Source organism: Lytechinus pictus, chromosome 1 (assembly GCF_037042905.1).
Source record: "Lytechinus pictus isolate F3 Inbred chromosome 1, Lp3.0, whole genome shotgun sequence".
Taxonomy (NCBI): domain Eukaryota; kingdom Metazoa; phylum Echinodermata; class Echinoidea; order Temnopleuroida; family Toxopneustidae; genus Lytechinus; species Lytechinus pictus.
Window position 1 is genome coordinate 8706489 of NC_087245.1, and position 26831 is coordinate 8733319.

Here is a 26831-nt window from a genome sequence, read left to right on the forward strand (position 1 = left end):
TTTGGTGTTTTTTGGGGGGCTTGCATCGGCAAATTGCGCAAGATACTGTTAGCAGCGCATGCGCAGTCATTGCACACATAGAACCTAAGATGCGATGGCACGGTTTTTCGAACGAGGTACCTGGCGATAAATTATTGGTAATTGGCGCTGATTTTACATCAGTTTCCACTGTTGTTTGACATAATATTAGAGATACACTGTAGTTGTGATTATCCAAAAGATATTGAAATTTAGAGGGTCTACTGATATGTTTATTATTTAATTCCAAAACAACCACTTGCCCGATCGGGCAATTGACTTTAAGAAATGCTTGCCTGCACGTCATTTTCACTTGCCCCGGGCAAGCGGGTTTGTCGCGCCCTGGGCAATAGCGTCATGAGGCAAACATTTTGAGGGGGCAATATGGTGTATCGGGCAAAAATAAAAATGCGAGCGAGCGAGAAAAATTTTTGACATTTTTTTTTTTAAAATCCAATTTTGTGATAGATTTTAACATAATGTTAAAAAGATAATATCATATTTCACCCTTCTCTCTTCTTTTTTTTGTACGCTACGGTGAACAGGATTTTTGATATGATTGTGCGCATCAGGGCAAAGCTCTATATGCTCGAGGGGGCCCATGGCGCGTGTGGCAAGAAGTAACTTAATATAAATCCCGAGCGAGCGAAGCGAGCGAGATAAAAAAAATCACCTTTTCATGAGAATCTAACATGAAGATAGATTTTGACATGATATTCAGAAAAAAATAATACACTTTTCCTTTGCTTTTCTTTCTTTACTTCTTTTTTTGTGTGTTTGGTTGTAGAAATTATGGGGGCCATAGTCCAAACTTATCCATACAACAGTGCTATGTGGGTGGGGTCCAGGGCGGAGCCCCGGAACCTCTTGATATTAAAGCCATTTTAAACCTTACAGATGGCCACCAATTTTAATCAAATTGCGTGTATATTTATAAAGCTTTCAGCATTTCACACAACACATAAATTCAATATAGTTGTGTACCGTACGGTAATTAATCATCCAAACATTTTGAGGGGGCACACATTAGCAAATGTGGAAAAATTTGTTTAAAAAAAATTTGTTTTAAGTCGCCACCGAGCGAAGCGAGCCTGAAAGAAAAAGGGTCTTTTGAAATGAAATTATAATTATGTATTTTTTCATTCATCTCATTTCGCTGCCTCCTTCATTTTCTTTTATGAAGAGCCCCCACTGCACGGGGTCTTGGACTGAGCCCCCGGTAGCTTTGGAGATTTCGCATTAAGTTTATACGACATTATGCTACATGTATATACCATCATCTTTCTTCCCGCTTGTTATCTTCAATCCTCGGCAGCCCGGTAGTGTTATCTTGTCCCTTTTCTTTATTTTCCAATTTATTCAATTCAATTCAATTTTTCAATTTATTTCATTTTCAACAGAACAAAGTAATGTGGTTGAAATAATTACAATGAACTTATACAGACAAAATAAATTGAGGCATGAACAATGATATTTATCTATAAGTAAAAGTAAAACAAAACAGAGTATATATAACTTATAAGCAAAATATCATAAACATTATAAATAAAATTTATATTTTGGCTCATTCCATTCTTCCTTCATTTTCCGCTTTTGTTTGCCTTTTTGTCATCTTTAATTTATTTCCGTCTTACTAATCATGCTAATGTATTTGCATATCGGGGAAAATTGTTTTTTTTTCACATGTTCCTCTTTCCTTCCTTTTCCTGTTTTCTTTCCGTTTTCCCTTTTTATGTTTTTTCTTAGTTTTCTTTTCCCTTTCCTTTCCCCCTTTCCTCTTTTTTTCCTATCCTTTCCCTTTCCATTTCTTTAATTCTTTATCCCCCTTTTTTTTTCTTTTTTCCCGTTTTTTTTTAATTTTCCCAGTGAACTCCACCAGAGGGGCAGCTTACCCCTCCCTGCCCCCCCCCCCCCCCCCCGCCTGTTATGCCACTGTGTGACCTGAAACTCATGCAGGATGTTCACTGCTTGATTACTAAATGTCTAAGTTTCATAAACTAGATCCATATACGTTCAGAGTTGACATTTAAAAAACTTAACCTTGGTTTTATTTTTTTATTCCCCGAGCATAATTTAGGTTCATTGACCCTATTTTTGGCCTTTGACCTTGGTCATGTGACCTGAAACGCATAAAAGGAAACGCAAGAAAGATGTTCAGTGACATTTCAAAAAAAAATATTAGCCTTAAAAGGGTTTTGTTACAGGTATACACTACATGTTTGGATTTTCAAACTGTAAAACAGAAAACAAACCTGATACATCACTGTCCGAGCGTATCTTGATGCCTCGGATAGTAACTGGCTCTGATCTCCCTGTTCCATCTCCTCTGTACGGATAACTGTCCTTCAGTCGACTGGAGAGGGCTTCCTCTCCCTCTAAATCCGTTTCATTCCTTTTAATAAAGAAAGTTAAATATTGCTTTTTCGTTACAATGATTTTAAATATGAATAATACATGTATGAATGTACAAAAAACATGGTAATCATTTACAGGTACACATTATTCTGATCATCTTGTATTTTTCCCACTTTTTGGCTTTAACCCTATCTAGGCGGGTATTTTTGGAGTTCATATGGCCGGGGGGGGGGGGGCCTCCCAGGCCCCCCCCCCTTGAGATCTCAGCCGTCGACTGCGCGATCGCGCCTAAAATTGGCACACGGGTTGTCTGGGACAAAATCTACAAAATTGCATAGTAATTTATTTCATACGAATTGATTTTAAGTGATTATACTACATGTAATTTATGCGTAATTAGTATGCGAAATCATACTTTTTCCTCTAACTCCCTAAATAAAGCTCTTTGTGGTGTTATTAGCAAGAGTACATGAACAAAATTGTGATATCAAATCTTTTTCTAATGTATTATATTGTTTTTTGCAATTTCTTATGTATTTCTCTGTTTTTTTTACCTTATGTTTTTCATTGTTTTTTCAATGAAAATTGTTGAGGACTCTTCTGAGATCATAAAAAGCATAAAATAAATACATTTAGACCAGCAAAACTAAAAATAATCATAAATTTATGATTTTTGGTTGAAAACACAATTTGCATTTACTTTGTACACAAAATCACGTTTTTGAGCAATTTTTGGTCTGACATGCACTTACATAATGTTGCGTAATTTCGGAACCACATACCTGGGCAGGGGCCGCGGAACCGGGGGGGGGGGGGGGGGGCTAAAACCGTGTACAAAAATGACCATATGATTGTGATTTTTAGCATGGTTAGCCCCCCCACTTTTGGCTCAGCCCCCCCCCCCCCCACTTTGAAAACCGTTCCGCGGCCCCTGCTGGGGGACGCAAAATTATTATTTTTGATCGAGAAATATCGCATGCAACATTAAGTTACAATAGCCCCCTACCTCTTGTAAATTTTCTTGTATTTTTGTAAGGAAGTTAACAGAACGCAAAGATAAGAGAATTTTCAGAATACCTTTTATCTCGATATGTTATCTTGCGCACATAGATATTTAGGCGTCGTTTTTAACTTACGCATCATTATAGCTCTGACAGCATACGCGCTCAGTGAAAGTTACAAGAAAATTTACAAAAAAAGATACAAGAATTTTCAGAATACATGATTTTATTGTAACTCCAAAGATACAAGAATATTTCTCTTAAGACAATTTTCAGAATACGGCCCCAGTTTTACATGAAAAAGCAAGAGGCCAACAGATTGTTATATTACATCTATAGCAGTCCTTCACGTTTATAATTTCGTGGAGCTCAATAAATCGCTCTCCTTATTTTTTTGAGGAGCTCAATTGAGCTCCTCAGAAGCTCCTCAGAATCCTCAGAATCGCTCTCCTTGAGGAGCTCAAATAAATTCAATACAATACATGTATGATAAATTGTAGATTTTTCTTAACATCGTACATGTATATATGCAATAGCTGTGTAGCTATTAATTAATCTGTGGTGAAACCAAGCCTGGGTCAATAGTACGTTGACAAAATATCGCGCTCCACAAAGGTGGGTCCATGGAAATCGTGTTTAATGCACTCACACAACATGCGAGGTTAGTATACTAACCTCGCGCAACGCATGTCATTTCATAATGAATTTTGACGTTTTCATTCATCACACGAATGTGAGAATATGAAATACGCCTAAATCTTCACAATACACTAAATTTAGTTATCTTAATCTTCTAATGTAATCTAATTTAAAAATCAGTACGAACATATCTATAAAAATGGATTTTAAACGCTTACCTCCAAATCTCAGCCAGTAACTCCATCCGATCCTTAATACTGCGGTGGAAATTACGCAAACAACAATCGAAATGCGAATTTTTCCTATCGAACAGTCTAGATTCAAGTCGCCGGCGCATAATAGGAAATCGTACCAAAAACAGGTAGCATGTCACGTGTATAATCGCTGATGGCGCTACATCATAAAATAACGGTGAACAGCGAAAAAAATGCGGAGCGCCTAGAACGCAACCAGCAGTACAGCTGATCTGACGTCAACGACGCAAACAAGCAAGTTTATTAAATAATATCGCGCGCCCTCTCTGTGCGTATAGAGAGAACCAGCGAATCGGCCCCATGCCTGCTTCGACATCAAGAAAAATCATTGATATAAAGTACCAGAAAGACAGAGAGGAATTGAAATTGGCTTCATATCGTTTGGTAAGTTTCATATCCAAAGCTTATCTCACATTAAATAGGTATCTATTTCTAATTTTTGAAATAGACGAATAAACGTATTGCAAGTGCCGTGCCAGTGGTTATCCTGTGCACGGCGGCGGTAATGTACCCGTACTAGGTGGTTTAATGTAAAAATTAAAGAAAAATAATACAACGAGAAAGATAAACAACTTAATATCTTAGTTCTTACTCTTCACCCGTATTTCACTCCGTGTCCATCCCTCCAATTATCCTCAAAATTTGTGATTTTGGGCCAGTATCTTATTCCTCACACGTATTATTCACGGCTGATTCCAAAACATCGCTCGCAGGTCAAACCGATCGCGATCGCATGCGATGTTTTGAAATCAGCCGTGAATAATACGTGTGAGGAAAAAGATACTGGCCCAAAATCACCAATTTTGCACTCATTCAATGAACAAGGTTATGATATAACCTTGTTCTCAGTTATATCTCCATGTGTGGCAAAATAAGGATGGCAATGTTTGGCTTATTTTCTCTTTTTCTTTTGGACAAATGCTTGATTTTTTTACACTGACAGTTTCCATTACACCTATTTGTCATACAACTTGGCCCTTAAGTAAATTTGATTCTTTAAATTATTTTTTTCTTAATTAAAAATAGAGATGAAAAATGAAAATTTTCTTGCCATATTATTTTCCACCAATAGAGGGCGTACACAAAAATATGCCCAAAATTCAAGTTTTTGAGCGCTCTAGTGAATACAAAAATTATTCCCAAGTTACTAATGAAAAATAAATTGCAACCAGTGGCGTAACAGGCCGGGGGGCAGGGGGGGCAAGTTGCCCCCCCTGGCGGATTTCACCGGGAAAATAAAAGAAAAACGGGAAAAAGAAAAAAAGGAGGGAAAAAGAAAGGGAAAGGGGAAGGAAAGGGGAAAGAAAAGGAGGAAAAGGAAAGGGAAAGGGAAAAGTGAAAAGAAAACGAAGAAAAAACTTTTTTTTTAATGGAAAAGGAAGGAAAGCGGAAAATGTACGAAAGAAGAACATTTGAGAAAGAACAAATCATTCCGAAATAGGCCTATTAGCACGGGGGGAAATAAATTGACAGATGACAAAATGGCAAATAATAGCGGGAAACGAAAGTAGAATGTAATTAGTCAAAAGCTTAATTGGAAAACAAAGATAAGGGACAAGAAAAACAAAATAATAACACGACCGGGCTGCCGATGATTGAAATTAAAGAGCGGAAAGAAAGATGGACTGCAAAAAACATTGTGCTATAAGCTTGCTAAAGTTTATGCAAATAAGCTACCGGGGCTTTGCCCAAGACCCCACGCAGTAGGGGTTCTTCATGTATAACCTTTAAATGGCTCTATAACGCCCCCGTTCAATCACTGACATACAGGCGCTGGGGAGGGGGGGGGGTCTTGGTTCCACACCCAAGAGGAAATAAAAGAAATAATAGGAGACAACGTATAATCAAATTAATGGAAACAATGAAATGTGTTATTTGCTGAATATAATGGAAAAATCTATTACATAATTAGAATTTAATTTCAATAGGCATTTTTTTTCCAGCTCGCTTTGCACGCTGGCAACTTTTTACTAATTTTTCCCACATTGCTATGTACTGCCCCCTCAAAATATTTGGTTCATTACGTAATTGGGTTGAATAAATGTGTTGTGTAAAAGCTATATTCTATATATGCCCGCGATTTGATTAAAATAGCGGCAATCTGCGAGGTTTAAATGGCTTTGATATCAAGAAGTTCCGGGGGCTCCGCCCCAGACCCCAACCGCACAGCACTGCGTATGGAAGGGTTGAGTCATGGCCCCAAAAAGTTCTACAAACAAGAACAAAAATAAAAAAGGAGGAAAGATAAGCAAAGCAAAAGTGTAGAATATGATTTTATTTACTGAATATAATGTAAAAAAAATGGCTCAAAGTTAGATTCTCATGAAAAGGTGAATTTTTTCTCGCTCGCTTCGCTCGCTCGGGACTTATATAAAGCATCTTTTTAGCACATGTGCTATACAGTGCCCCTCGTTTTTTTTTGGAACTCTTCACGCTACTGCCGCAAAAAATCCTGTTCACAGTGGCATACAGACCACAAAAAAGGGAATCTAAAGAGAGAAGAGTGAAATATATTATTATCTGGATATGTCAAAATCTATCACAAAAATGGATTTTTGTATCAAAAAGGTCAAAATTTTTGCTCACTCGCTTCGTTCGCTCGCAACTTTTTTTAAAAAGTTAATTCTGCCCGATACGCAATATCTGTCCTTCTCAAGATAGTCGCCTCATTACACCATTACGCCTGTTCATACCATGATATGATATAACCGGGATATTTTTGGCTCTTGCCCCCCCTGGCCACCGACCCCTGTTACGCCGCTGATTGCAACTGTATGGAAATTAGTAATTTTGGAGACTAAAGTGATATTTCAATCATTTTTTAAAGTGTGTGCTCTGTACAGCATTGGCATGCCATAGTCCACCCTGTAGATTCCCCACATGCAGGGTGGTTGCAGTGAACAAGTGCAATTTTGAGGATAACCGGAGGATGTACACAGAGTGATATAAGGATGAAGAGTAAGATATTAAGTTGTTTATCTTTCTCGTTATATTATTTTTCTTTAATTTTTACATTAAACATGATTTCCATGGACCCACCTTTGTGACTCGGAATGTCCGATCGAGTTCACTGTCTCGAATTTCGGGTAGGTGGAGTGTAGTGTAGCGGTAGTGGAGTGGAGCCTGCACAAACTTTGCTCGAGGTAGGGAACAACCAACATAACACTAGTACAGAGACCGAAGCCAAGGCGAAGCTTTTAGTTTTGGTCTAACAAGTATCAGTAACAACATTACTTAAAGTATACATCCAAAGAAAATTCACGATTTGTGATGATTATAGACAAATTATATATGAATGGAAAGGTCTTGTCTTTTTATACACAAATATGTCACTAAAAAGTCTTATTGATGTCGTGGAAATGCAAGAAATGAAATTATTAGAGACCATTTAAGCCCCCCAGCCGCCCCCAGACCGATGAGTTCACGCAGTGAAAACAGTCGAGAATAATGACGTCACACAATAATCGAGCTCATCATCCCTCTGTGCATAATACACTGAATCACCTTACTGACCTCTTCAATATCTTCCGAATTTACCGTTTTCTTCATGTAATGTGACATCCGAATTCTGTTTTCGACAACTTCAGACTATAAGGGAACCAGAACTGTGTTATTTTGCCCGTTTTTTATTGAATTGTGAACTGGAAAGATCGATTTTGTCCACTCGACAGTCTTCGTTGTGTTGCTCTACTAACTATTGAAAAACTCCAAGCTGCACGGTCCCATTCACTTGCTCCCGATGCATGTTGCAGGCTACGCTGTTTGATCCAGTCAAAAGTCAAGGTAAGCATGTTTGGAAACTGTACTTGTTCTGACGATGCATTCAGGTCAGATGACAGATACAGATCTGATATAAGTTTAGAATCATGCATTTTGGCATAACTACTATTAAAATTAAAAAGTTTTTATTTTAGAAATAATGTTTTTGCACAATTCCACCCAAGAGTTCATTACATGCCGCCACGCACAGAAAAATCAAGCCATAGAAGTCGTGTGTTGTGGACCCAAGAAGTGAGATCCCAGACGCCTCCAGGCTAAGCACGCGCAACCCACTAGTTAGAAATCCACTGCCAAACGCGGTTCGTGGTGCGAGGTTAGTATACTTAATACGTGTGAGTGGCACAATTCCAGCAGATTTTTTCTTCAGATTTCTAAAACTGGTCAGGACTCAGGCAGGCGATTAAATTATTTAGGAGCACTGAGTGGTATGGACCATGGCTGAAAATCTGCTGTTTCAGAGGAATGTTTAAGTTTTTATTATACACAGAATTACACACCATGATGCCGATGTCATGAAGCCAGACAAATTTTCAGCAGTGATTACCCTGATTCCTGGCCAAAATCACTCACATGTATTGCGAGGTTAGTATTAGTATACTACTAGTACGTATTGCGAGGTTAGTATTAGTATACTAACCACGAACCGCGTTTGGCAGTGGATTTCTAACTAGTGGGTCGCGCGTGCTGGGATCTCACTTCTTGGGTCCACGACTTCTATGGCTTGAATTTTCTGTGCGCGGCGGCATGTAATGAACCCTTGGGTGGGCCAAAATTAGAGTCTGGTGTTTCTTTCTGATTAGAGTGTTGCTGCATATATGTATGCGTAATGCCTTCAACAATGAAGATAAATGCAATCTTTGTAATGACACAGAGACTCAGAGAGCACCGTACCTCAAGTGATGTTCGTGTAGTCTCCACTTCACTACTGGAGTACTGCTACAGCCTACACTACGCTACACACCTACCCGGGTAGGTGTGGCGTACATGTGCGGTAGTGTAGCGGTAGTGAAGTGGAGTGGGGCCTACACAAACATCACTTGAGGTAGAGCACCAGTGTTCTGAGTGGAACTTTTCAGGTGTCTATTAAAACCTACTATCATTTGTTGTTGACCGGGAATTACATGCCACCGCACGTCATCAATCATCACGATAATTAAATTCATACTTTGATTTGATTATTTAAACTATTTCTTTTTTTCTCTCTTCTACACACAGATCTGCACAATTGCTGACTCTGGTGACTTCTGGTCTCGGCTTGCTACCTCAATCTGGGAGATTCCATCATGTCCTTTTACTATGATTTGGATATAGCCATTTTTTTCTTCACTCTTTCCAGGACCTACGGTTTGCAAGTTGTAGACTGATAATGATACAAAAGAAAAAAATTCTTTATCAATCTTGGAAACAATTTTGAGCACAGTTTTGGAGAGAACTAAGAAATTTGACTTGGACAGGAATACAGCTTGTCAAAAATAATAACACACAATTTAAAACGAAAGAACAATTTTAATGTTACTAGGGCATTTTGCGAGAAATGTTATACTCAATCACACGTCCCAAATCAAGGGTAAGTCCTTTGATTAAACATGTAGTTGAATTGCGATTGCAACTCGACCTTATTACGCTTGAATTTGAATTTAAAACTTACGCTTGATTTGCAATTGAACATAAGTTTCTTGCAGTGCCCCATAATTATGTTTTGTTATCAGATATTTAACGTGCTGATTTTTCTCGAAAGGTATAATATATTTGTCCTTTTAAACGGTATTTGAATATGGGTACGCCTTTTATTTGTTTTCCACAATATTTATTGCATGTATGAACAGAAGTGAAATATTTATTGTGAAGCACTGTGAATGTTGTGTGATGGTTTATCATTTTTGTTATAAGACTGAAAGCCTGGTGGATGTGAGGAAGTGGCCTGGATGAAAAAAAAGTGAACATATGTGTCCAATTACTGATTTGCATATTCTAAGACAATTTTGTTTCTGGATAAATTTTGCTATGCATTCCCTACATTAAGAGTAAAGGAGAAGTCCACGCAATCAAAAATTCATTTGAATTTAAAGAAAAATAACAAGATATTGCAGGAAATTTCATTAAAAATTTGATTCAAATTTATATAATTACTATTTTAACAGTTCCGTAAATATAACCTATTGTGATCAGATGAAGAGTTTCCTATCGTCAAATCTGCAAAGAATAAAAAACAAAATGCCACAAAAAATAGAAACGAATGTGATGTGAGTGACAACTCTAATTTGCATATCATTGTTTTGTGTATATGACTGTTTTGAGTAAAAACAACAAGGGAAATCACTCTATTCAAATAATTTTTAGTTGATGTGGACTTGACTTTTAACTCTACCCCTCCCATCCCAAATAAGAGTAGAAATAATCTAATCAAGAACTTGAAAATCAAAAGCAGCAATTAAGAAGCAAGATTTGATAAATACAGGTCTGAATAGAATTTCACAAGAAAATAAAAAGAGAAAAAAAAGATGGGTAGGGACGGGGAAGGAATAAAAAAAAAATACCCAGAAAAAAAAAATTCGAGTTTCGAACCAGGGTCCTCGCACATGACAAAACAATGGCCAACGCATTTGGCCACAGACCATCGCCCTAACAGGAAGGCATTTTTAAGATATATGAAAGAAAGTCCGCTCGCCGCTGTTTCCTAATAATGCTTCGGCAATTCAACTGCAATTTCAGTAATTTCGCGATGGATATTGCCGTGTTTTTTTTGTGCTTCCTGACTTTGCTACTTAATGAAATTTCATAATTTTTGTTCAGTCATAAAGAAGAATGTCTATGCTTTATATTGACTATAACATTAATGTGACGCAAGTGTGATTTCTACGTGAAAATATGCTTTGTTTATTCACATATATTTCTTGAAAAAAAATAAAAATTTTAAGCTAAATATCGGTTACCAAAATACGTTAAATGTGCACTTTTTTTCACTGTTCAGTAAATTCAAACTTTTATCTATATAACAAGACCAATCTTAAGAGGAATAAACAATTCTAAGAGCAAAAAACGCTGATTGGAAAGATCGTCTCTAATGGGCTGCTGTCAACTCAGCTGCTCACTGCTCATTGTGTGACGTCACTCAGCTGGAGCTCGCAAGAGGACCGGTGGAAGGCAGAAATATGGCATGAAAATAAATCATTTTTGAGAGCTGATTTCTGCAATCTCTGATCACTATTTTGAAAAGTGAAGTTATATATCTGATTAGTAATACTTCCCCTTTACAATGATGACCACATAAAGTCATTATAAAATACTTTTGATTCTTTGGATGTCTCCTTTAAACTACTTAGTAATACTTAGTTAGACTTAGAGTACAGTCGGTGATTGGGCCTTTGGCTTTGGGGATGATAGTAAAATAATGGGGATGATACTAGTAAAATGTCAGAAATTGTTAAACAAATCCCAAGAAATGACGCCGGTTATTCATGTCTATAACCGACTGAGCTATGCTGCCTCCCCATTAATATGCTATACAAGGGGATTTAGTCCCTGTGCAATTTGAACTTCTGTATCAAAGAACTTTGATATCCCCATTGAACATGTGTGGATAAAAATTGCATGAGCGGATAATCGTAGTGGCCTCCTGAGACAATGAATGAATCAGACACTGACCTGGATGATTTTCACGATTTCGTATTCTGATCTCTTGTAGAGTCTACTGTACATTTTTTGTATAAAAGTTAGATCTACTTACATGAGTCCTCACTTGCTGTCTGCATAAAGATTAAGATGCGGTTGAGCTTTACCGGAATATTCCAGAACTGAGCTACATTTGGCTCTGTAAAATTCCTAAAAATTCCATGTTTACGTTCATCGCATATCGATGGTTTCCAAACCCCAAAATTTAGTGGTATAGCGCCAGCTTGAGATAAAGGAATTATAGTGGCTATCGCAAGTCGCAGATATCAATAATAATTTAGTTAACAAACAAACAACAAATCTAACTAGAAAATAAGATCCCAGGTACACTTACTATATAGTTTCTAACTAAGTAACTCTTAAGCGAAAAATCTAGTCACTGTTTTTTACTAGGAAAGCTAGTGAATATATAGGGCTTTATAGGCCTATCACTAGAAAATCTAGTTAGTTTGAATTAGTCAAAATAATCCACTATTGTCATTTGACTATCAATATTGTTATGAATATGATTGAATAGTGTCTTAATTGGATCTCTTTTACCCATGTTCTTATTTTCTTTCGCTACTTCTTCTCCCTTCACTCTCCACATCTTTTAATTTCTCTTAGCCATTAAAAAAAGAAGCTTAATACAATAATATTGATATAAAATATATATATTTCATTTACTTTGTTTATAATTTGTATTCCACGTATAAGATTGTCTTATACAATGCGCTTAATTTACTTACATGTATTCAGTTTTATTCGAAAGCACCTAACCGTAAGATATAATTATTTACGTTATGTAAGATATTTCTAGTTGTACTATTTCATGATATATCATGCTAAATACTTCAAGTGTGTTTATATTGTAAATAGTCTAACAAAGGGTCTACATCTTACTAGCAGAACTTGCTATTTCCGTAGATTCCTTTTACCAAACAAATGTAAAACAACTCATCTCTGTTATATGTATTTTATCTTGTTTTTTTTGGTGATAATAAACTCTTTCATTCATTCTTTAATGCATGTATGTGTGCATTCCCAAAGTATAATAGTTGCATTTAATGTAAATATACTTGGCCTGCATGTAAGAATGAGGTGATAAAGTATTTCCAATTACAGTATGTAAATAAGGAAAATGTTAGACTGTAATAAATGACTTTTACATCCTCGTGCAAAGCCTCTTAGAAAAAAAGGAGCGCCGATTAGAGCCTTTCTTTTGCCCCATTTGGAACATTATAAGGTTCTTCCAACAAACAAACAAACAAACATGGGTAAAAGAGATCCAATTAAGACACTATTATTCAATCATAACAATATTGATAGTCAAATTACAGTAGTGGATTATTTTGACTAATTCAAACTGGTTATAACCAACCCTTTAGAACCGTTTTCGGTTTCTATAAGGAACCCTTCAAGGTTCTTTATAGCAAAAAACTGGAAAAGGTTCTAAACATTCCGTCAGAAGATTTTTTTATCATTCTACAAGGAACCCTTAAGGTTTTAAATACGACCTAGGGGTTATTGGTCGTGGTAAGAACCCAAAAGGTTGTACTATGAAAAACACAAAATTGGTGACAAGTTCTGAAGTTCAAGTTCATGAAGAATGGTTCCTTATAGAACAAAAATAGGAATGTTTAGAGCAGATTTGTGCTCCTCAAAAGGTTCTACATAATGGGCCAAAGAAAGATTCTAAACTTTTTGGACACCCCCCCCCCATTCCACACATTCACACGCACAACATATTCTTGTTTGCGGCCACATTCTCGTATAACCTTTATTCTTTTTTCGTTCGGTTCCTCTGTTCGGGCATCCTTCTTGCATTTCCTGCTCCCTTCATTTAACAAGGTGGGGGCAAGTGCCCATCGGTCCAAGATTCACAGTTGACGAGGAAAATCGTAACTACCGTAGGCTAATTTCATTCCTATATATCTCCATTGTAGGCCCATTTTTATTCTCATTTTCTTTTTTTCTTTTCTTTTCTTTCTTTCTTTCTTTCTTCCTTCCTTCCTTCCTTTCTTTATTTTTTCTTTCTTCCTTCCTTTCTTTCTTTCTTTCTTTCTTTCTTTCTTTCTTTCTTTCTTTCTTTCTTTCTTTCTTTCTTTCTTTCTTTCTTTCTTTCTTTCTTTCTTTCTTTCTTTCTTTCTTTCGTGAGGTAGTTGTGTTTTTTTCGAGCTCCGGTTTTTCTGGTTTTTCACTGATTTATATGACCATTTGGTCCTTGATTTTTGTACCATTACAATTGTGTTGGGTTATAGATTGATATAGTCTCGATCCTCCTTCGTCAGGTTTACCAATTTTAGTGTTTTTTAAACACATTTTCTGTTATTTTTTGTAAGGTTTCTAGACTGGTTCGTACATGGCCAGTCAAGCAAACCAACGTAGTGTACAGGGCCAGCGTACCACAAGTGCAGCTGGCCCTTTGTTAAACAATGTAGGACATTTTAAAAATGTCACCCGTCACAATGGTGTAAGCTTTCAAGCTATTGAAAATGTAACGATACAATCTTATATCAATGTCTTTACTACAACTATACCCGCTAATGACGTAATATCTGCCTCTCGCATCTCTAATGGTCGCATAGCTGTGTATCTAAAATCAAAAGAAGCTGTTATCAATGCTGTACAAAAAGGCCTTGAGTATGAGGGGGCCTTTCTTGAACTAACCCCCCTTGTACGGCCCACTACTCGAGTCATTTTATCTAATGTATACCCAGAACTACCGAATTCTGTCTTGACTGAAAATCTAGCACCTTTTTGCAAAGTTGTGTCCGACTGCAAACCAATACCTCTAGGATTTAAAGACAAACGTCTAAACCATATTATGAGTTTTAGAAGGCACGTTCAAATGTTAGTGAAACCTAACACAACACTTCCAGATAACATTAATTTCGTGTTTTCAGGTATGAACTATCGTGTTTTTATTTCAACTGAGTCAGTCAGATGTTTTAACTGTGGTGAATTTGGTCATATTTCCCGCAATTGTAAGAAACCTCAAACAAGCACAAATACTAATCAGTCAAAGACAAACGCTGCCCCAGTTTCAAATGACACGAGAGTGCGCCAGCGCGGATCCTCCCCGCCCCTCACTACGGTTTCGGACCCCATGCCACCATCACCTCCCCCCTTGGCGGCAACTACAATGCCCCCACCTGTACCCACCTCCTCTGATTTCCCTAGTTTACCACCTCGTGATTGTGGGCCCCTTTCTACCTCAGCCACCCCCTCGCGCATCAGGAAGCCTCAATCCTCCCCACTGCACATACCTCTGACATCACCTGCTCAGCCGTCCAGCAATTCAACTACCACGCCCATAGTCGTGTCCTCCAAGTCCCCTCCCCCCAAATCTATTTCTGCGTGCCCTTCGCCTGTGTGGAAAACTCCCCCATCACCTGTCCGAACTTTCTCTGAAGTTGTTTCAAAACGTAAGCAACTAACACCCGAATCAAACGAAAACAATACTACTCTTACTACACTGAAGGCCCCCTCTCCTCTTCGGAAAGTGGCCAGGAAAGCTCCCTCCTCCCAAACCGAAACCGTAGACTCTCCAACCTTAACGCAAGTCCTTGACTCCCAAACCCCCAATATCCCTCCTACCCCATCCTCCACAGTTGGAGATTCATCTACCGACACTGACTCCATGACTTGGGAAGATGCCCAAACGGATGAAGATGTCCCGAAGGAAGATGCACTCCCATTGACTCAAGGCCCCCTCTCCCAAGGCCAAATTGTGAAATTTCTGTCAAACGTAAAAGGGCGGAAAAAGCCTGCCCAGATTGCACGGAAATATACATCAAATATTCCAGGGCTAGTTAAACAATTAAAGCCCCTGAAAAACAGCCCCCTAGTAAAACGTAACATGCAGCAGAGGATATACAAATTGATCAGCACTCTGGAGAGCTAATTCCTTTTTACCTTCTCTCCATTCATTACGTACGCTCAAGTTGCTATAGCCATAATGGCACTGTCAATGCTGACCCTCAACACCGGAGGATGCTCCTCCCAAACTCAAAATGCCTCCTTCCGAGTTTATGTTGAGCAAATTGCATGCAACCCGCTCGTTGTATTTTTACAGGAAACTTACCACCTTAAAGATAGCAATCCTTGCTGGAGCAACTGGTCGCATAAACCTTTTTGCTCACCCGGTATTACTCGAGGGTCAGGAGTGTCAACTTTGGTTAATAATTCTCAAGTCGATATTTTATCTACTTGTATTGTTTTTGATGGCTATATATTGTATAACAAGCTCTCCCATAATAACTGTATTTATCATGTATACAACACACTCATTCCTCAATCTGATGAAATGGCAATTAAAGCTATTAATGCCCTTAATTGTCATATATCCACCTGTTGCGAAGATAATATTGTGATTGTGGGTGATTTTAATTGCACTGAAAATCCTGCGATTGATCGTTTGTGCACGCTCACAGAACGCAGACCTAAACTTGTTACGGCTTTGCAAAATGTTCTGAATAAATCTTCTCTTTGTGATGCATGGCGTTTTCTAAATCCAAATGAAAAGAAATTCACCTGGCAACGGCACAATCCAGCCAGTGCACAGGGCTTTTCAAAGTCTAGATTAGATCGATTTTATGTACCATCGTGTCTAGTTTCTTCTATTCATAAGTGTGAAATTATACCTTGTTCCTTATCTGACCACTCTGCAGTTTCTCTAACCTTGAAATTTCCAATACGAGCTAAAGGAAAAAGTGCATATTGGATTTTTAATAACACTCTTTTGGAAGACGAAAGTTACATTGATATTATTCGTCTTTTTTGGTCAGATTGGCAAAAAGAAAAAAATGACTTCCCGAATCTTGCATCTTGGTGGGATTTCGGCAAGGTTCATATAAAATCAATTACTCAAATGTATAGCAAAAAAATAGTACAAAGGAAAAGGCAAGCTCTAATAGAAATTAACAAAGAGATTGATAAACTTCAGAGCGCAAAAGAATCTAGCCAACAAGATAAATATACTCTCGACGAGCATAGAAATGCATTAAACTCGTTACTGAAAAATGAAGCACGCGGAGCTCTTGTGAGGTCTCGCTTTAAATACACAAATGAAACAGACTCATGCTCCAATTTTTTCTTCAACTTAGAAAAAAAGAATTCCTTATCAAAAAGTATATCCCGCATTCGGCTCGCTTCGGGACGTATTTCGGAGAACCCTTCTGAGATAAAAAATCATGTTCGGGAATTTTATGAATCTCTTTACACTCGAAAGCCAACTGACAAGAGCGCCATCAATAGTTTACTTGTAAATATCAAGACGCTTGATCCGTCCTTATCAAAGGACCTTGAGAATCCAATATCTGTAGAAGAACTTGATAATGCTGTCAAGCAGCTAGGCAAAAATAAGTCTCCTGGTATCGATGGACTTACCTCTGAATTTTATCATGTCTTTTGGCCCATGCTCAAAGATGATTTTCTCGAAGTTCTTACCTCCTCTCTTGAATCTGGATTTTTACCATACTCTTTTAGGAGGGCGGTCATTACTTTACTCCCCAAAAAAGGAGACCTCGCTGATATTTCAAATTGGCGTCCCGTCTCCCTCCTCAACACAGACTATAAAATTTTTGCTAGGCTGCTTGCCAGTAGGCTAAAATCATGCATTGACCATGTTATTGGAAGAGACCAAAGTTATTGTATCCCCGGTCGTTCTATTTATGACAACATTAATCTCATTAGAGATATTTTGTTCTATGCAAACACTGATAATATTTCTTTGGCTGTATTGAACTTGGACCAGAAAAAGGCATTTGATAATGTAGATCATGTTTATTTATTCAATGTTATGAAACGCATGGGCTTTGGAAGTCATTTTATATCTTATATACAAATTCTGTATGAAGGGGCTGAAAGCCTTATTAAAGTGTGTGGATCCCTGACAGCTCCCTTCCCCTTTGAGAAAGGAATACGACAGGGATGCCCTCTATCAGGGTTGCTATATACTCTCGCCATTGAGCCTCTCCTGAACTCACTAAGAGAGAACGTGTCAAATCATGCATTAAATATCCCTGCAATTAACAAACGTTGTGTAGTATCTGCATATGCAGACGATGTATCGATATTTGTTACAGCCGATGCTGGCTTTGAATTAGTTGAACAAACTTACAATATGTTTAGTCTGGCCTCTGCTGCATGTTTAAATACAAAAAAATCACAAGGCCTTTGGGTCGGCCGTTGGAAAGGGCGGAATGATAAACCCCTCAACTTTTCTTGGAATAGTGAAGGTCTCCCTTTTTTAGGAGTTCATTTAGGGAACACCTTTAATTATTCTAAACAAAACTGGATTAAATGTAAAGAAAGACTTAATAAGACTTTCATTTCGTGGTCTCGTTTATCGACCTCACTCTCATTTAAAGGCAAGGTATTGATTGCAAACCAGCTCGCTGCATCAAAAATATTTCATGTTCTTGCAGTTCTTTCTCCTCCTGAAAATGTATTAAACGAACTTCAGAATTTAATTGTGAATTTTATCTGGTCAAATAAGCGGCACTGGTTAAAGAAAGAAGTGTTGTATGAAAAACCTGACGAAGGAGGGCTGGGGCTAGCTTGTCTCCAAGCTCGTGTTCTAACTTACAGATTTTCGATTATTCAACGGTTTCTTTCGTTAAATTCTCATCCAGTAAATGACTTTATGGCTCATTTTCTGAGACAGTATTGTAAATTAGGATTTGATTACCATTTGTTCTTTACAAGAATTGATCCTAAGTTTTACACAAGTCTTCCAGTTTACTATAGTGAAGTTCTGCGAGCTTGGTTGACATCTGGAGCTCGAATTGTGACACAATCCCTCTCTTTCAGCCATGCAATTAACATGCCCTTAAGTAGTTTTCATATTATTGATGCAATTGATGTTGATAATTTTTTTCCGACGCGCCTGATGGCATGCGGAGTGAAACTAGTTCGCCATTTGATAAACCACTCAACCGGTCTTTGGATTGAGAGTAGCTGTCTCCAAAAGAACTTTCCAAGAGGACTTCGACAACCATCATCGCGTCTCATCGAACGTGAAACATTACTCATTCGAACTGCACTCTCTAAAGTTTTTCCTACATATTTTAATGACTCAGGCTGTCAACACGAATACTCTGATTTATTGTCTGTTCCAGTAACTCCGATCAACTTCACTCTGGCTTCTTCCGAAAATGGACTTACTGCTTCTTCTAAAGCCATCTACACAATCTACAGGAAAGAACTAGATAACACGACAATCTCATCAAGCTCACATTGGCATGATACTGGATTTCTCGATCCATCTACAAAAGTGAACTGGCTATCTATCTATCAACTACCAACACCTAAAAAAGAGGCTGATATTCAATACAAACTCCTTCACAATATTTTACCGTCGCTCACTGTACTCCATCATCTTAATACAGACATTTCTTCTTTTTGCGGATGGTGCGGAGAAGCAGGAACCATTCAACATCTGTTCATCGAATGTAAAGGAATTCAACCCCCTCTCAATCTTCTTCATAGACTGTTGAACAATCTCCTCCCCTCTCTCAAACTTAATTTTGACCTGTACTGGGCACTCATTCCGCATGCCAGAGGGCGTGACAGAAAGATTATCCGCCTTGCTAACTTCCTTATTATTAGTTTAAAAAGTACAATTTATTTTATGTACCGTACCTCAAATTTCACCGATCCACTTATAATTTGGTTACATCGTCTCAAAAACAGAATACTCTATGAATTTACTTATTACAAATTATGTTCTAATATTGATGCTTTTTCACGTAAATGGTGTATGAATAGATTACTTTTTACAATTAACGAGGGCAGCATTGCATGGCTCATTTAAACATTTGATTTTATAACTCTGTGCTTGTAATCAACCTGATCTCATTTGAATGTTTATGTCAAACTATTCTTTTATTATATACCTGACTTTTGTGATTATAATTTGTAAATAAAGTTTTCATTTGAAAAGTCAAAAAAAGTCTTTCTTTCTTTCTTTCTTTCTTTCTTTCTTTCTTTCTTTCTTTCTTTCGTGAGGTAGTTGTGTTTTTTTCGAGCTCCGGTTTTTCTGGTTTTTCACTGATTTATATGACCATTTGGTCCTTGATTTTTGTACCATTACAATTGTGTTGGGTTATAGATTGATATAGTCTCGATTCTCCTTCGTCAGGTTTACCAATTTTAGTGTTTTTTAAACACATTTTCTGTTGTTTTTTGTAAGGTTTCTAGACTGGTTCGTACATGGCCAGTCAAGCAAACCAACGTAGTGTACAGGGCCAGCGTACCACAAGTGCAGCTGGCCCTTTGTTAAACAATGTAGGACATTTTAAAAATGTCACCCGTCACAATGGTGTAAGCTTTCAAGCTATTGAAAATGTAACGATACAATCTTATATCAATGTCTTTACTACAACTATACCCCCTAATGACGTAATATCTGCCTCTCGCATCTCTAATGGTCGCATAGCTGTGTATCTAAAATCAAAAGAAGCTGTTATCAATGCTGTACAAAAAGGCCTTGAGTATGAGGGGGCCTTTCTTGAACTAACCCCCCTTGTACGGCCCACTACTCGAGTCATTTTATCTAATGTATACCCAGAACTACCGAATTCTGTCTTGACTGAAAATCTAGCACCTTTTTGCAAAGTTGTGTCCGACTGCAAACCAATACCTCTAGGATTTAAAGACAAACGTCTAAACCATATTATGAGTTTTAGAAGGCACGTTCAAGTGTTAGTGAAACCTAACACAACACTTCCAGATAACATTAATTTCGTGTTTTCAGGTATGAACTATCGTGTTTTTATTTCAACTGAGTCAGTCAGATGTTTTAACTGTGGTGAATTTGGTCATATTTCCCGCAATTGTAAGAAACCTCAAACAAGCACAAATACTAATCAGTCAAAGACAAACGCTGCCCCAGTTTCAAATGACACGAGAGTGCGCCAGCGCGGATCCTCCCCGCCCCTCACTACGGTTTCGGACCCCATGCCACCATCACCTCCCCCCTTGGCGGCAACTACAATGCCCCCACCTGTACCCACCTCCTCTGATTTCCCTAGTTTACCACCTCGTGATTGTGGGCCCCTTTCTACCTCAGCCACCCCCTCGCGCATCAGGAAGCCTCAATCCTCCCCACTGCACATACCTCTGACATCACCTGCTCAGCCGTCCAGCAATTCAACTACCACGCCCATAGTCGTGTCCTCCAAGTCCCCTCCCCCCAAATCTATTTCTGCGTGCCCTTCGCCTGTGTGGAAAACTCCCCCATCACCTGTCCGAACTTTCTCTGAAGTTGTTTCAAAACGTAAGCAACTAACACCCGAATCAAACGAAAACAATACTACTCTTACTACACTGAAGGCCCCCTCTCCTCTTCGGAAAGTGGCCAGGAAAGCTCCCTCCTCCCAAACCGAAACCGTAGACTCTCCAACCTTAACGCAAGTCCTTGACTCCCAAACCCCCAATATCCCTCCTACCCCATCCTCCACAGTTGGAGATTCATCTACCGACACTGACTCCATGACTTGGGAAGATGCCCAAACGGATGAAGATGTCCCGAAGGAAGATGCACTCCCATTGACTCAAGGCCCCCTCTCCCAAGGCCAAATTGTGAAATTTCTGTCAAACGTAAAAGGGCGGAAAAAGCCTGCCCAGATTGCACGGAAATATACATCAAATATTCCAGGGCTAGTTAAACAATTAAAGCCCCTGAAAAACAGCCCCCTAGTAAAACGTAACATGCAGCAGAGGATATACAAATTGATCAGCACTCTGGAGAGCTAATTCCTTTTTACCTTCTCTCCATTCATTACGTACGCTCAAGTTGCTATAGCCATAATGGCACTGTCAATGCTGACCCTCAACACCGGAGGATGCTCCTCCCAAACTCAAAATGCCTCCTTCCGAGTTTATGTTGAGCAAATTGCATGCAACCCGCTCGTTGTATTTTTACAGGAAACTTACCACCTTAAAGATAGCAATCCTTGCTGGAGCAACTGGTCGCATAAACCTTTTTGCTCACCCGGTATTACTCGAGGGTCAGGAGTGACAACTTTGGTTAATAATTCTCAAGTCGATATTTTATCTACTTGTATTGTTTTTGATGGCTATATATTGTATAACAAGCTCTCCCATAATAACTGTATTTATCATGTATACAACACACTCATTCCTCAATCTGATGAAATGGCAATTAAAGCTATTAATGCCCTTAATTGTCATATATCCACCTGTTGCGAAGATAATATTGTGATTGTGGGTGATTTTAATTGCACTGAAAATCCTGCGATTGATCGTTTGTGCACGCTCACAGAACGCAGACCTAAACTTGTTACGGCTTTGCAAAATGTTCTGAATAAATCTTCTCTTTGTGATGCATGGCGTTTTCTAAATCCAAATGAAAAGAAATTCACCTGGCAACGGCACAATCCAGCCAGTGCACAGGGCTTTTCAAAATCTAGATTAGATCGATTTTATGTACCATCGTTTCTAGTTTCTTCTATTCATAAGTGTGAAATTATACCTTGTTCCTTATCTGACCACTCTGCAGTTTCTCTAACCTTGAAATTTCCAATACGAGCTAAAGGAAAAAGTGCATATTGGATTTTTAATAACACTCTTTTGGAAGACGAAAGTTACATTGATATTATTCGTCTTTTTTGGTCAGATTGGCAAAAAGAAAAAAATGACTTCCCGAATCTTGCATCTTGGTGGGATTTCGGCAAGGTTCATATAAAATCAATTACTCAAATGTATAGCAAAAAAATAGTACAAAGGAAAAGGCAAGCTCTAATAGAAATTAACAAAGAGATTGATAAACTTCAGAGCGCAAAAGAATCTAGCCAACAAGATAAATATACTCTCGACGAGCATAGAAATGCATTAAACTCGTTACTGAAAAATGAAGCACGCGGAGCTCTTGTGAGGTCTCGCTTTAAATACACAAATGAAACAGACTCATGCTCCAATTTTTTCTTCAACTTAGAAAAAAAGAATTCCTTATCAAAAAGTATATCCCGCATTCGGCTCGCTTCGGGACGTATTTCGGAGAACCCTTCTGAGATAAAAAATCATGTTCGGGAATTTTATGAATCTCTTTACACTCGAAAGCCAACTGACAAGAGCGCCATCAATAGTTTACTTGTAAATATCAAGACGCTTGATCCGTCCTTATCAAAGGACCTTGAGAATCCAATATCTGTAGAAGAACTTGATAATGCTGTCAAGCAGCTAGGCAAAAATAAGTCTCCTGGTATCGATGGACTTACCTCTGAATTTTATCATGTCTTTTGGCCCATGCTCAAAGATGAATTTCTCGAAGTTCTTACCTCCTCTCTTAAATCTGGATTTTTACCATACTCTTTTAGGAGGGCGGTCATTACTTTACTCCCCAAAAAAGGAGACCTCGCTGATATTTCAAATTGGCGTCCCGTCTCCCTCCTCAACACAGACTATAAAATTTTTGCTAGGCTGCTTGCCAGTAGGCTAAAATCATGCATTGACCATGTTATTGGAAGAGACCAAAGTTATTGTATCCCCGGTCGTTCTATTTATGACAACATTAATCTCATTAGAGATATTTTGTTCTATGCAAACACTGATAATATTTCTTTGGCTGTATTGAACTTGGACCAGAAAAAGGCATTTGATAATGTAGATCATGTTTATTTATTCAATGTTATGAAACGCATGGGCTTTGGAAGTCATTTTATATCTTATATACAAATTCTGTATGAAGGGGCTGAAAGCCTTATTAAAGTGTGTGGATCCCTGACAGCTCCCTTCCCCTTTGAGAAAGGAATACGACAGGGATGCCCTCTATCAGGGTTGCTATATACTCTCGCCATTGAGCCTCTCCTGAACTCACTAAGAGAGAACGTGTCAAATCATGCATTAAATATCCCTGCTATTAACAAACGTTGTGTAGTATCTGCATATGCAGACGATGTATCGATATTTGTTACAGCCGATGCTGGCTTTGAATTAGTTGAACAAACTTACAATATGTTTAGTCTGGCCTCTGCTGCATGTTTAAATACAAAAAAATCACAAGGCCTTTGGGTCGGCCGTTGGAAAGGGCGGAATGATAAACCCCTCAACTTTTCTTGGAATAGTGAAGGTCTCCCTTTTTTAGGAGTTCATTTAGGGAACACCTTTAATTATTCTAAACAAAACTGGATTAAATGTAAAGAAAGACTTAATAAGACTTTCATTTCGTGGTCTCGTTTATCGAACTCACTCTCATTTAAAGGCAAGGTATTGATTGCAAACCAGCTCGCTGCATCAAAAATATTTCATGTTCTTGCAGTTCTTTCTCCTCCTGAAAATGTATTAAACGAACTTCAGAATTTAATTGTGAATTTTATCTGGTCAAATAAGCGGCACTGGTTAAAGAAAGAAGTGTTGTATGAAAAACCTGACGAAGGAGGGCTGGGGCTAGCTTGTCTCCAAGCTCGTGTTCTAACTTACAGATTTTCGATTATTCAACGGTTTCTTTCGTTAAATTCTCATCCAGTAAATGACTTTATGGCTCATTTTCTGAGACAGTATTGTAAATTAGGATTTGATTACCATTTGTTCTTTACAAGAATTGATCCTAAGTTTTACACAAGTCTTCCAGTTTACTATAGTGAAGTTCTGCGAGCTTGGTTGACATCTGGAGCTCGAATTGTGACACAATCCCTCTCTTTCAGCCATGCAATTAACATGCCCTTAAGTAGTTTTCATATTATTGATGCAATTGATGTTGATAATTTTTTTCCGACGCGCCTGATGGCATGCGGAGTGAAACTAGTTCGCCATTTGATAAACCACTCAACCGGTCTTTGGATTGAGAGTAGCTGTCTCCAAAAGAACTTTCCAAGAGGACTTCGACAACCATCATCGCGTCTCATCGAACGTGAAACATTACTCATTCGAACTGCACTCTCTAAAGTTTTTCCTACATATTTTAATGACTCAGGCTGTCAACACGAATACTCTGATTTATTGTCTGTTCCAGTAACTCCGATCAACTTCACTCTGGCTTCTTCCGAAAATGGACTTACTGCTTCTTCTAAAGCCATCTACACAATCTACAGGAAAGAACTAGATAACACGACAATCTCATCAAGCTCACATTGGCATGATACTGGATTTCTCGATCCATCTACAAAAGTGAACTGGCTATCTATCTATCAACTACCAACACCTAAAAAAGAGGCTGATATTCAATACAAACTCCTTCACAATATTTTACCGTCGCTCACTGTACTCCATCATCTTAATACAGACATTTCTTCTTTTTGCGGATGGTGCGGAGAAGCAGGAACCATTCAACATCTGTTCATCGAATGTAAAGGAATTCAACCCCCTCTCAATCTTCTTCATAGACTGTTGAACAATCTCCTCCCCTCTCTCAAACTTAATTTTGACCTGTACTGGGCACTCATTCCGCATGCCAGAGGGCGTGACAGAAAGATTATCCGCCTTGCTAATTTCCTTATTATTAGTTTAAAAAGTACAATTTATTTTATGTACCGTACCTCAAATTTCACCGATCCACTTATAATTTGGTTACATCGTCTCAAAAACAGAATACTCTATGAATTTACTTACTACAAATTATGTTCTAATATTGATGCTTTTTCACGTAAATGGTGTATGAATAGATTACTTTTTACAATTAACGAGGGCAGCATTGCATGGCTCATTTAAACATTTGATTTTATAACTCTGTGCTTGTAATCAACCTGATCTCATTTGAATGTTTATGTCAAACTATTCTTTTATTATATACCTGACTTTTGTGATTATAATTTGTAAATAAAGTTTTCATTTGAAAAGTCAAAAAAGTCTTTCTTTCTTTCTTTCTTTCTTTCTTTCTTTCTTTCTTTCTTTCGTGAGGTGGTTGTGTTTTTTTCGAGCTCCGGTTTTTCTGGTTTTTCGCTGATTTGTGTGACCATTTGGTCCTTGATTTTTGTACCATTGCGGTTGTGTTGGGTTATAGATTGATGTGGTCTCGATCCTCCTTCGTCGGGTTTGCCAGTTTTGGTGTTTTTTGGACACATTTTCTGTTATTTTTTGTGAGGTTTCTGGACTGGTTCGTGCGTGGCCGGTCGGGCAAGCCAGCGTGGTGTGCGGGGCCAGCGTGCCACAGGTGCGGCTGGCCCTTTGTTAAACAATGTAGGACATTTTGAGGGTGTCACCCGTCACGGTGGTGTGGGCTTTCAAGCTGTTGAGGGTGTAACGATGCAATCTTGTATCAGTGTCTTTACTGCAGCTGTGCCCGCTAATGACGTGGTATCTGCCTCTCGCATCTCTGATGGTCGCGTGGCTGTGTATCTGGGATCGGAGGAGGCTGTTATCAATGCTGTGCAGAAGGGCCTTGAGTATGAGGGGGCCTTTCTTGAACTGGCCCCCCTTGTGCGGCCCGCTGCTCGGGTCATTTTATCTGATGTGTGCCCAGAGCTGCCGAATTCTGTCTTGACTGGGGGTCTAGCACCTTTTTGCAAAGTTGTGTCCGACTGCAGACCAATACCTCTGGGATTTGGGGACAAGCGTCTGAACCATATTGTGAGTTTTGGAGGGCACGTTCAGGTGTTAGTGAAACCTAACACAACACTTCCAGATAACATTAATTTCGTGTTTTCAGGTATGAACTATCGTGTTTTTATTTCAACTGAGTCAGTCAGATGTTTTAACTGTGGTGAATTTGGTCATATTTCCCGCAATTGTAAGAAACCTCAAACAAGCACAAATACTAATCAGTCAAAGACAAACGCTGCCCCAGTTTCAAATGACACGAGAGTGCGCCAGCGCGGATCCTCCCCGCCCCTCACTACGGTTTCGGACCCCATGCCACCATCACCTCCCCCCTTGGCGGCAACTACAATGCCCCCACCTGTACCCACCTCCTCTGATTTCCCTAGTTTACCACCTCGTGATTGTGGGCCCCTTTCTACCTCAGCCACCCCCTCGCGCATCAGGAAGCCTCAATCCTCCCCACTGCACATACCTCTGACATCACCTGCTCAGCCGTCCAGCAATTCAACTACCACGCCCATAGTCGTGTCCTCCAAGTCCCCTCCCCCCAAATCTATTTCTGCGTGCCCTTCGCCTGTGTGGAAAACTCCCCCATCACCTGTCCGAACTTTCTCTGAAGTTGTTTCAAAAC

At 38.7% G+C, this 26831-nt stretch overlaps 1 protein-coding gene and 1 long non-coding RNA gene across 2 annotated transcripts in view; both read right to left on the minus strand.

Annotated features, from left to right (window-relative positions):
• The window catches only part of LOC135153222 (uncharacterized), a 1173865-nt gene that overhangs the window by 291136 nt on the left and 855898 nt on the right, over positions 1–26831 (minus strand). The window lies entirely within an intron of this gene.
• LOC135153170 (uncharacterized) lies at positions 1082–11929 on the minus strand. Its single transcript, XR_010292690.1, has 2 exons — positions 11775–11929; positions 1082–2410 (listed from the first exon to the last, which is right to left on the minus strand). It is a non-coding gene; the product is annotated as an uncharacterized LOC135153170 (long non-coding RNA).